This window comes from Mycteria americana, chromosome 6 (assembly GCF_035582795.1).
Source record: "Mycteria americana isolate JAX WOST 10 ecotype Jacksonville Zoo and Gardens chromosome 6, USCA_MyAme_1.0, whole genome shotgun sequence".
Lineage (NCBI taxonomy): Eukaryota > Metazoa > Chordata > Aves > Ciconiiformes > Ciconiidae > Mycteria > Mycteria americana.
The window spans coordinates 2,168,187-2,182,500 of NC_134370.1; the positions used below are offsets into that span (position 1 = coordinate 2,168,187).

Consider the following 14,314-nt stretch of genomic DNA (forward strand, 5'->3'; position numbering starts at 1 on the left):
CAAGAAAACCACCCAAGTCCATGGTAGATGACGCACCCTTGTGCCTCCAGGGTGGAGGGAGGTGAGGGTCCTCCTCCATGTCCCCCAGGGGTGCCGTCCCGTCTCCCCAGGGACCTTCCCCGGGGAAAGAAGGAAAGGAAACGGCTTTCTGCCGAACCCGCGCCTTCCTCTGCCCCGTTTCCTTCCAGCGACAGTGGCAGGTTTCTGCTTTCCTCCACTTATTGAATTGGAAGGAAGCAATTGAGAATTCATTTGATTTTCAATGGCAGCTCGTGCTTGCAGGATACTGAAGAGCAAAGCAAGCAAACAGCACCTGCAAACAAAAACGTACTTCTTCCCTTGCTACTTTTTTCTTCTTTTCCTCTGGAAGAGCAACATGTGTATGACAGCAACGAAAATGTGAACGCTGGGTTTGCAAATAGCCAGCCATGATTCCCAACCCGCACGCTTTCAGCCAGGCAAAGCAGCGCTGGTGAAGGGGTGGTGGTGCTCCCCCGGTGCTACGAGATCGCGGTCCGGCGGGTGTCTCTCAAAACTGCAGAGACCGGTTTCAGGGCAGCGATAAACAGAGAGAGCCCAGTAGCAATGCACCCGAGAGAAACGATGGGAAGATCGATAAGGAGACAACATCAAGGGTGACTGCCAAAACAGCAAGCTCTGCCAGCAGTCTTCTCATATCCAGAACCTTAAGCACCACTGATGAGCCATCTTAAGGTTTTCTGATTATTGCAGCTTTTTTTCCCCCAGCTGGCAATACAGCCAGACCCCAGAACAAGAAGTTCCTCACTAGTTTGCTGCTAAAACTCAACAGCATAGTCTTCTGGTGAGGGGTTGGATGTGTCACAAAGCAGGAGAAAGGAGAGAAAATTGTAGAAATGTCAAAATACATGAGAACCTGAGACAATGGAAAAAAGAGAAAACCAGAGCCATTCTGCCACCCAGGTATGGGGAAAGAGCAAACCGACCCAAATTCCCCAGTACGCTCGAGCATGCTGCAAGTAAGCAAAAATATTTTGTTAGTTCCCCCCTAGCAGAAAGCCAAAGAAATGAAACGTGCGATGCACCCGTAATGCCCTACAAGACACCAGCTCTGCTTCTGCCACAAGGCACCTTTGCAAAAAGACCGAACGCCTTCACACTTGACGCACAGCAGCTCGTGGAGCCGAACACGTCGGGACGTCGGTGCCATCAGGCTCTGCCTCTGGACAGGAGAAATGACGTGCGGGCGGGAGCCGGCTCCGGGGTACTCTCCGAAGCGAAGCCCTCACTCGCCTGGTGCACGATCGAACGGCCCGGCCATCTCCCCCAGCCCCAGTGCATTTTCTGATTAATTGTTAACCACTGAAGGCCGCATAATTACTGATTAGAAAGTGGCAGAGAAGAAGAGGGACACGGAGGCGGACAATTAAAATACTCCAGTCGCACAAGAATGTGAGTTGATGGCTTGGAGCAGAGGCAAAACAAAAATGAAGAATCAGCACCGGATCCACTTTCTAGAAATTAAGTGCAATTTTATTTCTCTCTTTACATTTATTTACCAAATTAATGCTTTTGATTTTTTTTGTGTGTGAAGCAGTACCAATTTGCTTCATAAAATTGATGTCTATGTTATCTTGCTATTTAATAATCTCTTTCCTAAATACAGGTATGAGAGTCTGTGCATAAACTTTTTTGCATGAATACCTATGACATGGACCTCAAACCAAACTCTCGACACCAGGGATAATCTGTTATTCTGCACGTGTGCAACACTCAGCAGAATACGGCTCGGTTTTACAGTGGATTGTTAGAGCTACGACAGTATAATAACTACAGAATATAATAATGCCTTGAAATCTGAAAGAGAAGTTGGTAGACTTTTCTGCTCCATTTATCCAGAAGAGCATAGAAAGCACTCAAAACTACAGTAACCTTATGTTTTTCACATCATCTTGTTTCACATTCTCCGGAGTCTGGAAATGATTTGGACTGTAATATCATCATAAAACCGAAAGACTTCGTCTCCTCGCTGCTCTGCGAGCAAGCAGCCCCCAGCAGCTCTGCCTCCGGCCGCCCCAGCCTGACGCTGGCAGATAGGCACCGTAATTGTCTCCTGCTCCAGAAAGGCACCAAACTACCGTGGTTCTCCCCCAAACCAGGCGGGAAGCAGCACGCCAGCGTCAGCGAGGTGCAGCGCTACCGAGGCTGGTGCATGGGCTGCTCAGGGCTTTGCCTGAAGCCTCAAGGTTACCGTCAGGCCATTCGCTCCATATTTAACGTAAGGAACAGAGTAAAGGTCCATCATTCTCTCTAAGAAGACATGAATTACAGCAGCTGCTTTGCCTGTCTGTGGAGCTGGGAGGGCTGCAGGAACCTGCTGCGTACCGTGGCAATGCTTTGCCATCCCAACGCACAGATACGTTCCCCCTGCCATCACATACACATTCCTCGCTTCCACCAGGTCTTCCCTGGCAGGACTGTTTGGATATAAGTCTTAATTTTAAAATTTTTTTAATTACTGCTTTTAAAAACAGTGCCTTGTCACTGCTGAACATCTCTAGATGTTTTTGGTGAGACCATTCTCCCACCACATCAGCACCGGGCACTTTCACAACGCCTGCCACCTTCATGGCCACCTCCACCTTGGTCAAGAAAGCAAAAGCTTTGCAAGACGAAAATGCCTTGCTTTCTAAGAATGCATTGACTTCTCTTCCTGTAGGATACAAAGTCGATTTGCCAACATATATGCTGAGAGCCTCAAATTGGCAGAAAGTTAAAAAAAAAAAACCAACAAACAACTTCATATTAATTTTGCTTGGCTAGAAATGCTAACAACTATTCCTGGGAATTTGACAGCATTAATAAAGAAAAAGAGTGAACATAACTTATGCATGGGTGTCTTCTACTGGCCCTCCTCCCCTCCCTTCCCTCCTCCCCTTTCTCTTTCCGAAGTTGCATAGCAGCACTCCTACAAACAACCTCGTCATTAAAAATTCAACTTAAAACACCAGCTGCCTTTTAAAGGGTTTTCTCAGGCTTCAAAGCCATGCTTCGGTCCAACTAAACCACACATACGTTTCAAAAAGCAAGGCAAAAGTGGTCTCAAAACATTCATAAGAAGAAAAGGAGAGCAGATGAGTTACATCATGGGAAATTTCCCCCCTCGTGTGAAATTCGTCTGCTCAATGTTAGGCTTCTTGGAAGGTTTCTGAACACCCTACTCCATGCATTGATCTTTGAGCATCTCTAATATCAAGATGGACAGGAAAAAAGTTAGCTGTATGCCATTAGAGAAAAATATCCATCTAAGAGTCATATGAACTGCTTGTGCCTAGTCTTTAACAATGAACAACAAGAAAAAGGGGACCCTCTTTTTTTTAACGTCCTGCCCTTGGTGATCTCCAGAGGAAGGGACGTGCTCCAGGCTGCGGAGCCACCAGCAGCACACAAGGTGATGGCCAAGCAGCCATTTGTTCTGTGCTTTACCTATAGAAAGCTTTTGTCTTAAACCTGTGACTCAACAAGATGTCATTTTTACCTTTATACAGGAAAATAAAATAAGCGTATTCATCTAAAAATGCAAGAAACTAAACAGAAGGTGTAAGAAATCCAACTGCTTTACTTTTGCCCTGGAGAATTTAATTATCTTTCCTTAAAAAGTACCAACACCTTTCTTTGCAATGTGGCTAGAATAATGAGAAGCACTTATTTAAAATGCAGTAGTCTTATTTAAATCACACTTTCATTGGAGACTGTCATTGCACTTGTTTCCATTAGTGAATTGTGTTGGGTGCTGCCTGGCATCTCAAAAAATTCAAACTGGGGGTTTTTGTATTTTCACTTGGTCAACAAGTAATCATTACTGTCGGGTTTTTAGGGTCTGGTTTTTTTTCTTTTTTTAACTGAAACTTTTTTGTTTGCATTAACGTGCCAGCCTCTCACTTGTGTGCAGTAAGGTAGATGTCTGTCTGAACTTTGTGGTGATGTTAAATGGATATTCAGCTGCAAGAGACTGACTCATCCACACGGCTTCACAATGTGATGCTGAATTAAAACTACATACTCCTCACACAGAAAAAACCATGCTTGTTTTACGCTATAAAAAGCAGACATCTAAAAAAACCCCAAACCATATATATATATATTTAAGTTGGATGTCTCTCAAAAGGAGACTTTTTTTCAGGTGAGGGAATGACTGCTGCTGCTGCTGCAGGTCTCCAGCCTGTGCATTCAGCTCTTGGTGGTGGTGAAGTCATAGAATCACAGAATCATTAAGGTTGGAAAAGACCTCTAGGATCATCTAGCCCAACCATCAACCCAGCACCTCCATGCCTACTAAACCATGTCCTGAAGTGCCACGTCTACACGTTTTTTGAACTCCTCCAGGGATGGGGACTCCACAACTTCCCTGGGCAGCCTGTTCCAATGCTGGACAACCCTTTCAGTAAAGACATTTTCCATAATATCCAATCTAAACCTCCCCTGGCGCAACTTGAGGCTGTTTCCTCTCGTCTTATGGCTTGTTACCTGGGAGAAGAGACCGACCCCACCTCTCTACACCCTCCTTTCAGGCAGCTGTAGAGAGCGATGAGGTCTCCCCTCAGCCTCCTTTTCTCCAGGCTGAACAACCCCAGGTCCCTCAGCCGCTCCCCATCAGCCTTGTGCTCCAGACCCTTCCCCAGCTCCGTTGCCCTTCTCTGGACACGCTCCAGCCCCTCAATGTCTCTCTTGGAGTGGGGGGCCCAACACTGAACACAGCATTCGAGGTGCGGCCTCACCAGTGCTGAGTACAGGGGCAATCACTGCCCTGGTCCTGCTGGCCACGCTATTCCTGATACAAGCCAGGATGCCATTGGCTTTCTCGGCCACCTGGGCACACTGCCGGCTCACGTTCGGCTGTCTGTCACCCAGCACTTCCCGGTCCTTTTCCACTGGGAAAGTCCAAGAGAGATGCAGGGACTTTTCTGCCAAAAGTCCAAGAGAGACGCAGGGCCAGTCCCAGCACAGGAATCCACCACAGCCCAGGTGCAGACCTACTGCTCCAGCTTACCCATAGACAGCTATTCCATACCGTTCATACTGCAATCCTACATATTTATTTCCATTACATCTCTTTTTTAAGACTGAACAAACTAAGCAAGCCACCGGGCTCTTGCTCCCATGCAGCTGAGAGGTGTCTTCCTGAGGCTCCATCCCAGCCGCGCCTCTTCTGTGACTTCTTGTGTTTGCATAGGATGAAATGAAGGAAAAGATGGTTTTAGCAGACGGGGGAAAAAAGCAGAAACAGCACCTGTTTCAGTTTAACAGGCTCCTTCCAAACCACTTGCCAAGAACTGGAAGTTTCTAACGTGCTTCCAAAATAAACATGTAAGCAGCAGACTGGCTTCAGTGTCCTCCTAAATAGCTTCACCATTACGAAAACCAGCGAAATGCTGTGGGAAGCCTCGGTGGGTAGCCATGTTCTAAACCGGTGTGATTTTAATTATTTATGCTATTTCTGAGCTACTTTTTGCCTCAGTCAGTCCTTAATAAACCGTCACAGAAACACTACAAGATGGAGCATGAGTTGTGTGATTTAAAATAAAAAGTATATATCACAACGGCTCTGCTCGCAACTTCCTTAGGGTAAACGTTATGGGAATGTTGTATCGGCTCCCACAACATACTTATATATTTATTTGTCTATTTATAAAATGTTTTCTATATTAAATATAATCAATTAGTTGAACATAACATCCAGTGCTCGCTTCCCCTGTCTGTAGCCACAGACACCTGAATGTTTTATCCCCGGATAACTCCCTCACCCTCTGGTGTTTGCCTAGGGAGAGGTTTATAGACCGCTACAGGTGCTGAGCTAATGAAGAGTCCCCTTTATTTCAATTTGGTTAAGGTACAAAACAAAAAAAGCAGCTCTGCAACTAGCACAAAAATAATATTGCAACTCCTCCTAGACTGCAGTCAGCTAAGGGCCACTGGTACATGTGGGTAGACGCAGGTAATTCATTATTACATTACTATAATAACTACGACAGTTCCACTCAGATAACAGCAGGGATAAAGACTTAAAACAAAAAATAAATAGAAAAAAAAGATAGGGAATGCATGTTTTTACCTACAATGTCCCAATGGCTTCTTATGGAAATTAGGGTCTTTGCCAGGCTGTTACCAACCAAATTGTGTGTGGACACCACGATACACACAGCACTGAAGATCACTGGGTTTGCACTACCCTGCTATCTTCAGGTATGTAGAAAATAAACATATTTTTACAGTCAACCACGTCCCATTCTATGTTTTTTAAGGGCATTCATAAATTTTTTCCACTGTGTCCCCTAAACAAAAACCATAAGCACTTTTGTTCATTAACAACCAATTGTGTATTAAAATAAAAATAAATAGGTCCTAATTAAGAGGCTATGGGATCCTGTTATGACCAGAACGCTGTACAAGCAATCATCAGCCGTACTCTTCACGACGCAGATGGCACAAAATCTCACCAAACCCTGTTCTCAGCCTGCCTTCATCAAAATCAACATCAAAATTCCACGTCATCGAGTCCAATATGGACAGACGAAGAAAGAAGAGTGTGGAGGAGGAAAACCAAGCAGGAAACCTGCAGACGGTGCGATGGGCAGAGACGGGGGCAGGCAAGAAAGAGCGGAAGGCAACGGCCCGTCTCCGACAGGGAGCCCCCACTTCCCCGCGCCGCTCCTGGGGCTGCCCAGCGCCTACGGCTCCACGATTTACAACCAGGAAAAAGAGACAGAACTACCTGGCAGACACAGACACTAAATTGTAATTAAACCTGTAATAGAAAGCATTGCAGTTTGTCCCTGGAAATCTGCAAGTACATTTACAGGGTAGCCCAACGCTCAGCGTCTCCAGTTTGAAGAGTACCCCCAGGCTGGGGTAAGGAGGAAGAATTACTGTCAGCAGGACATATCCATGCTTTTTCTCCTCTGTAGTTTGACGCTTCTTTGGCCATTTGATTTCTTACAAGTCTGTGCCTTAAACAGGTCTAAAAATTATCAAAATCACCCTATGTCCAGTAAGGATGAAAAAGGCTCTGATAGGAATGCATTAATGGAGGAAAGGGGGACAGAAATAAAACAGCAAGAAAAAAAAAAATCTGCAAGTATCTTGTATTTAAAGGTGTGTCCCCCCCCTCAAAATTCCCCTAAAACAATACAAAACAAAAAAAAAAACCCAAGGAGGGGGGTGGTGGGGGCAGATTACAGAAACCTTCCCAAACCAGGGAGCCCATCAGAGGGACCCGGACTCCTGGACCCAAGGTCGCACGCTGTCAGGGAGACCCGGCCTCGGCGGCCGTCCCAACGGGTAATTGAAGCCCAGCGTAAGCGAGTGTTTGGTGACTGTCCGTAAAGAGCTCCATGTGGCTGTCATGCTAATCCTCTTGTTAAGGGAGAAAGACCAGAGGCCGGCTGCTGCAGCAGGCTCCAGCTATAACGAATGGGCTCTGACGTGACCCGGCAGCCCTGCTTGGCGGCCGGACCGCGTGATGCGATCTGACAGCAATTTAGACAGGGCTCTCTTGGAGACTGCAGACCTACTTAACGTCAAACAAGAGGGGGAATGTGGGTGGACTTCTCAATGGCTGTTACCCTCATGCCAGGGTTAAAAAAGAAAAAAAAAAAAAAAAAAGGGGGTGGGGGGGAGTTGACATCAGGCTTATGGAAAAGGATCTTACAGAAGGAATCTGTCCGTGGGTGGAGAGGAAAACATTTTGGGGAATATTGCCCAATTGCAGTAGAATTCTGTCATCACCTTCGGGGAGAGTTTAGGAAGTAGCCGTGACCCCCCTGTGAGTCACCTGAGGAACAAAACAGTTCTCGGAGCATCAGACGGGAGCAGAGAGTCTCTAAGTGATTTGAGGCCAGTGAGAAGAAAGGGTCCTTGGGTCATTGTCCCCACGAGATGCCATGCTGCAGCCCGAGGACCGGACGAGCCCGTGCATGTGAGCACGTGCCCTTCCTTCCTCCTGGTGCCTGCTACTGGGGACACGGCCTCTCGGACAGGCTCCTGCACCGACCAAAGCTACCGTGGGTTCGGGACGTCTCCTGGCAGTGAGCATCCATGATTAAACTGTTCCCTAGGCATTGGCCAGCTGGGGCACATCAGGTGGATCAAGCATCTCCATGGCTCAGGGTCATTAGTATAGTTAATTGTGAAGAGCTCCTAAATCAGAGTAAATTTTTACACTGCAGATTCTCTAGGATCTGACTGGTAACTCTTGCCATGAAATAGGTATGAGGAGCAAATATAATTTAAAAGGTTATGTACTTTTTTTTTTTTTTAAATGTCATTTTCTTGTTTTATCAGCAAATGATTGAAGACAACTCTCCACACAATGCTCGTGCATGTGAAGTCAACAGAAGTCAGGCCTGTATAAAAAGTTGCACTGTCTGAAAAGCGAAGGCTGACTGTCTCTTTCTTATGCCTATATATGTCTGTGCTTGTCTTACCAAATCATTTTTTTCCTAGAGAAACAGCTGGCATGTTACTTTTCAAATGGAAGGATCAGTAATGATTAAAACACAAAAAATAACATTAAAACAGGACTCAGTCATGCAGCATTATTCTTTACATAATAAATGTAGAGTTAGCTGGCATTTCTACTGAAGCCTTCATTGTGAAATTAAATAAAAATGTATTTTATCAACACCTAAATGCCATTTAAATAGTCTTTCTTTGATAGATGAAGGCTAAAGCCACCCCAAAACTGCAGATGAATTATCTGGTCTCTAATGATTCCAAAACGATTACAGGATGCAGAGCAATCTCGTTAAATTTTATTCAAAAGCTTACTACACTTGTGTTTTCTCTTATTTTTCTATCAATGAAACCCATGAGGTTTAAGAACAATTCATTATGTATGAGACCCAACTTACAGTGCTTGACTGTTGATTAATAGGAAAGTTTGCTGTATGTACATTTGCAACATTAGATGCATACAATATGCTAACTTATTCTTTCACCGAAGCTAATTATTTACAAAAATGACTACTTGAGACTACAATTTATTAAATGCATGCATCCAGTCTCAATTTGGCCCCAAAAGACAGTCTGGAATGAAGATCTTTTACTTGATGTGACAACTTCTAGAAACAGTGTTATTAATATTGTAAATGTGGCAAATAAAGAGTTCAAATAGCCGTATGTCTGTGTTGCATTTTTTCCCCATAACTGAATCAATGAACAAAGCAGCTTTTTAGGTTTAAAATTCATGGAGAAGCACATCCTTACCTAGTTTAATTTAGCTTCTTATAAATGAAGTGTCTGTATGATAGCAGTAAGAGATTAAAAAAAGGATGAGAGCTGCAATAAACAGAAATAACACCCCAATTCGTGTCGAATGACCCCACCGCAGTTCCTTTTAAGACCTATTAAGAAGAAATCGATGCATTTATGGAAGAGTACAAGAACTCAGAACTGAGTAAGACTTACTCTTTGTCATACAACCTTTGCAATATTTTCTCCATTCTGCTTTTATCTGTTATCGAGGATTTAAATTCTTATGGATCTGACTGGTCAGAAATTCTGCACTAAAATGGTACCTCTCTTTTAGCCTGAAAAAGAAGCCTCTGCACAAAACCTTGGGTATCAAATACAAATTCCAAATAAACAGATGCACCTCTTGAGTAAAATGCATAGGTATCCAAATGGCCTAGTCTTTTTTCCGACTCTTGCAATTAATGATGTTAAATTCAGGTACCAAACCGAGGTTGCCCAAGAAAGCAGCACACGCAGCAGCCCATCGCCGCTGCCAGCCGCCGTGCCTGCAAAGCCGCTGCCTGCTTATTCTGTGCTACGAGTGCGTACCAGCAAACACTTTAAAGAAGGGAGTGAGACTCCTGTCTTCACATGCCAAGATAAGGAAAATCAATGTCAATGCCCAAAAGACTCAAGTGATAGCACTGAAGGTCATTAAATGCTACTCACTGCCCTGTACCATTAAAGTTTTGATTGGAATCCTATATAGAGAGACACAGATTTCAAACAAGATCTTGCCCTGGGATACGGTACTGTGAGACCACGGAGGAAAGACAGCAATCAGCGAGCGGTGGACTTTCCTAGGAACACAAGAAACACGTTCAAGGAAAACAATGCTATGCGCGTGTGGTCTTGGCTTATTTTTCCTGAACATATTCATTGTGTTTTCAGAGAAGCGTATCTCATTATGGACAAAGATCTCTGTTAAAACAACGGTAAGGTGCAAGGACAACCACTAAGAAGTTATGGTTCTTCATCCACCTCAATCTTCTGCTGTGCGTCCCAATGCCCCAAGCCTGGCTTCACTGTCCTCTCCATGCTAACCTCCTTCCCTCTCTGTACGTTGCCCAGCTTCAATGTTCTGCCCTTTTTCTATCCTGGCCACCACCCATCCTCCTGCCCATCCTCCTTAACTCACCTTGTTTGGACCATCTCAGTGCTACTTGTTGTCCGACCTCACTGCTCTACAGAAGATTTCATGATCCACCCTCTGTGCTGGCAACCAATTCAAGTACTACTTTCTTCCCGTCTCCCAACCATGTGTTTTCCAGACTAATTCTTGCTCTCTCCAGATTTCATCCTGCACGTTTCTACCTCATTTGTGCTAGCAGAAGTCACTCAGGCAGGTCAAGAAAACCATACTTAGTTCTGGTGCTCATCAGCACCGTGAGGTTGTATCGCCTTTGTGCTCAGCCCCAGACACAGCCCCGAGACCTCCCTCCCCAGGGAGACCCATTCCCCCTCTATGAATGAAACTTTTCAAAGGCCTGCAGCCGGGCCATATTTGGAGAACAAAAATATTCCTAATATCAGAGTGGCCTCTTCATAAATACTTCTGTTTCAAATCAGTGGGTTTGGCAGCAGAACGACTGGAAGATTTGTCTAAAAAAGAAAAAAAACCCAATTTCTGTGTATCTTCTCGTTGGAAAGGACCACCCTGTTCTAGATTGAGAATGGGGGGAATCAAGCACATGCCCAAAAGACCCTCAACCAGCAACAATTAAGCAGATGCTTCACATGAAATGCTTTAAAGCAAAAATTCAGCCAAGTTACAAGCAGCAGCACACTCTCACCCAAGATGTTCGGCAACATTAAGCGTAGGTGATATCATCAGTTCTATCTATAATTAGGTTAAAAGAAAGTCAGTTAATTTTAGCACTTACAAGAAATTGTTACAAAACATTTTTTTCTTATATAAAAGAATTCTCCCATCAGACTTCTGAGGTCGGTTTTATCACAGGCAATTAACTGTGTTAGGGCTGGCTGCAGGGGACCCTTAAACGGCCCACCAGACTCCCTTCGCTTCTCCACTTAGCTCCTCTCTTTTAGGGTATTCACCACAGCTCTCCCCACCCTTTCCCAGCTCTGTGCAACTGCCACGTAGCACCATCTCGTACATCAACCCCACCACCCCTATTCAGAAGCTTGCCTCATAGTAATAACCCAGTTGCTAACTGGTATCTGAAGTAAAATTTACATTTTTTTCTACATATCTAAGATAGCTATAATCCCAATTATGCATGGATTTAAAAAAAAAAACCAAAAAACCTAAGGCAGTTAAAATACACATTACAACCCTTATACTGCAAGACTCGGGTCTCTGATCTCCACTGGTGCACGGGGAAACTGAAGGAGGAAAAGTTAAGGCTGAATTATTAGAACTGGGCTCTGACTTTGGATGTCCACCTTGACGTGCGTTAGTGCATGAATTCCAGATGAAAGTGAGCACCAAGAATTATAATCAACAGCACCTGCAGATACTCCAGCCTATTAAAATGAATTAAGATACAGATAAATCAGGAACCTCTTAAGAATTCAACTCATCAGGCCATTTTTCAAACCAACTTCCCAGTCTGGGTGTAACGCAGTCTCTGCCCTCTGAGCATCGCCTGCTAGGACCAGCCGTAGGCTCAGCCGATGCCTGACACGCAGGATCTCCCATCAGGGCAGAGATCGGCGTATCACACTCCTGCCACAACCGGAGATGCGCTGCCCATCTGCTGCTTGAAAAAAATATGAAAATATCTTCATCATGTGCATGAGGCCCTTCTGATGCACTTCATGCCGAAGCAGCTGTATGGGAGAAAGGATGGCAGGAAAGGCACCGGACAAAGCCCCTGAGGCCAGTTTGACCCTCCCCACGTTACTGTGAAGCTTCTAACATCAGTGCAAAGAAACGGTCTCTTTTTTTTTTTTTGTAAAAACACGTACGAGCGCTCAGAAACCACAGAAATACGGGCATCAGATGAAACCATCATGAAACCGGTCAAGATCTGGGTTCCTAGCAGGCTTTCATCATCCAAAGTTTCACATCAACGTAGGTTGAGAACAGGACGCTCAGAAAAAACTGCTGATACGTGCCAATTAAAACAGCAGAGTTAATAAATATACTCTCTCTCTCCCCCCAAAGCTTTTCTACAGGGCTTTGAGATTGTCTCCCGCACGCGTTGGCAGGATCTTTCCTAAAATGGCATTACCCAATGAAGAACTGGCTTTACCAGTTCTGGTAATAAAAAATGAAGAACTGGCTTTACCAGTTCTTCATTGGGTAGATTTACCAGACCATTTACCAGACCTCTTCTGAGGCCTCAAAACCAGAAATACAACCCTACAACAGCAGGAAGAACAAAAACTCTGGAGTATTTTCCTTCATTTTAATCGACGTTTGCCAGCGCTTCTTGTTCACGGTTCGCAACACGCTACAGTGCCGTGGATCACCTCTGTGGAGGTTTCGTGCGATCGCGCCCCGTCGCACGCACAGGACGCTCACCCGTGCACGTGCGCAGAGGAGGGACGCGAAGCCGAGCCCGAGGCAGCTCTGCAGGCGTCCGTGGCAAGCCCTCTGACGGCAGCGGTACGGGGCTTCCGTCCCCCCGCCCGGGAGCACCGCAGCCCACCGCCCGCCCTTCCGAGCAGGGGAGGAAAGCTTTTCTTCGGCCAGGTAACCAAGCAGAACCCAATCACAGGATTGGAAAACCAGTAGGGCACATCGATAAAACCAATAAAAACACTGTTTCAAAAAACTGCTGTTATAATTAACTGAAATAAGAGCCTATAAACTGCTACCTCAAAAGAAGCTTGTTAAAGACTGCACACAGGACCTGTAAGTTAACAGGCTCTCCCCCTCAGGGATCACCTTGGGCTCGGCGTGCCCCTCGCTGCTCCCGCCCTCCTGCAAAGCCCAGCCCCGGGAGCCGCGCTAAGCACCCAGGAGCGTCGGGACTTCTCCGCGCAGAGGTGCTGCCCCGCACGCAGACCTGACGCGACCGTGCATTGCGACCGCGCAATTGCGTACAAAACCCCCGTGGGGGGCAAAGTGGGATCGAGTGAAATTCCAGCCCTGGCACTGGCACACTCCTACTCTGAAACTCCACTGACGTCCTGCGGCAGGAGAGATGGAGACGCTCACAGACCACCCTTCTGTCTACGACGAGACGGACAAACTCCTTTACATAACTGTTTCGAATTGCGCAGAAGTATTTTTCAAGTGTGCTTTCTCTCCTCTCTCCTTTGAAGTGGTGAGCGGTGCCTGGAGACGGCTGTCCTCCGAGCTTTAGGTGCATCTGCATTACAACCCCATTAGCTTGTGTACTACACTCATTAATAAATAAGCTTCCCACTTAAGTGCCTTTCTTGTAAATTGGTTTGTTCTGTTCCATATAAATAATATAAATTTCTCTTATCAAGCCTGGTGGATTTTTTTCTTTACCTATGTACAGACGCTATAGTAATTTAACCTAAGAAGCAGTTCATGTAACATGCTTCCTCAACATCCCTTGTCTGTATTTACTATGGCAGCTGCAATATGTTAAATAGTTAGCATAGCATAAAATAATGTCTTTAATAACTGGCATAAGTATATTGACCATATGTCAAAAGTAAAAGAAAAAAAACTACTAAATGGATAGTTATTGTAATTGTATTTTAAAACACTGAGGTCATATTTAATTTTGAATCCAAGCTCTTAAAATGTGCTTTCTGGCAAGGACAGAATAATAAAGCCCGTAACAGTAGAAAAAAATGTACATTATTATCGCAAATCTCTTTTCCAGATTACTTATACTGCAATAAACAAATGGAATAAAAACTTTAATTGTTTTAATCAGAAATATCATCACTGGCTTTGAAAACTGTAGCATAAAGTTAAAGAATGATATAAATCAGCTCTTTGCTCCATCTTCCCACTCCCAGCCTCCTACCCAGGCCCTGCAGCCCCCCGGGCTCCCCCGCTCAGCCCAGAGCCCTCGGTGCGGCTGGGACCCGGACAAGGTAGGCTGAGTATCCCCGTTCACAGGCTGAGTATCCCCGTTCACAGGCTGCGTAT

General features: G+C 45.2%; 1 protein-coding gene across 1 annotated transcript in view; it reads right to left on the reverse strand.

Moving 5' to 3' along the window:
* Positions 1-14,314, reverse strand: part of MGMT (O-6-methylguanine-DNA methyltransferase) — a 171,897-nt gene that overhangs the window by 35,461 nt on the left and 122,122 nt on the right. The gene's annotated exons all lie outside the window — the stretch shown is intronic.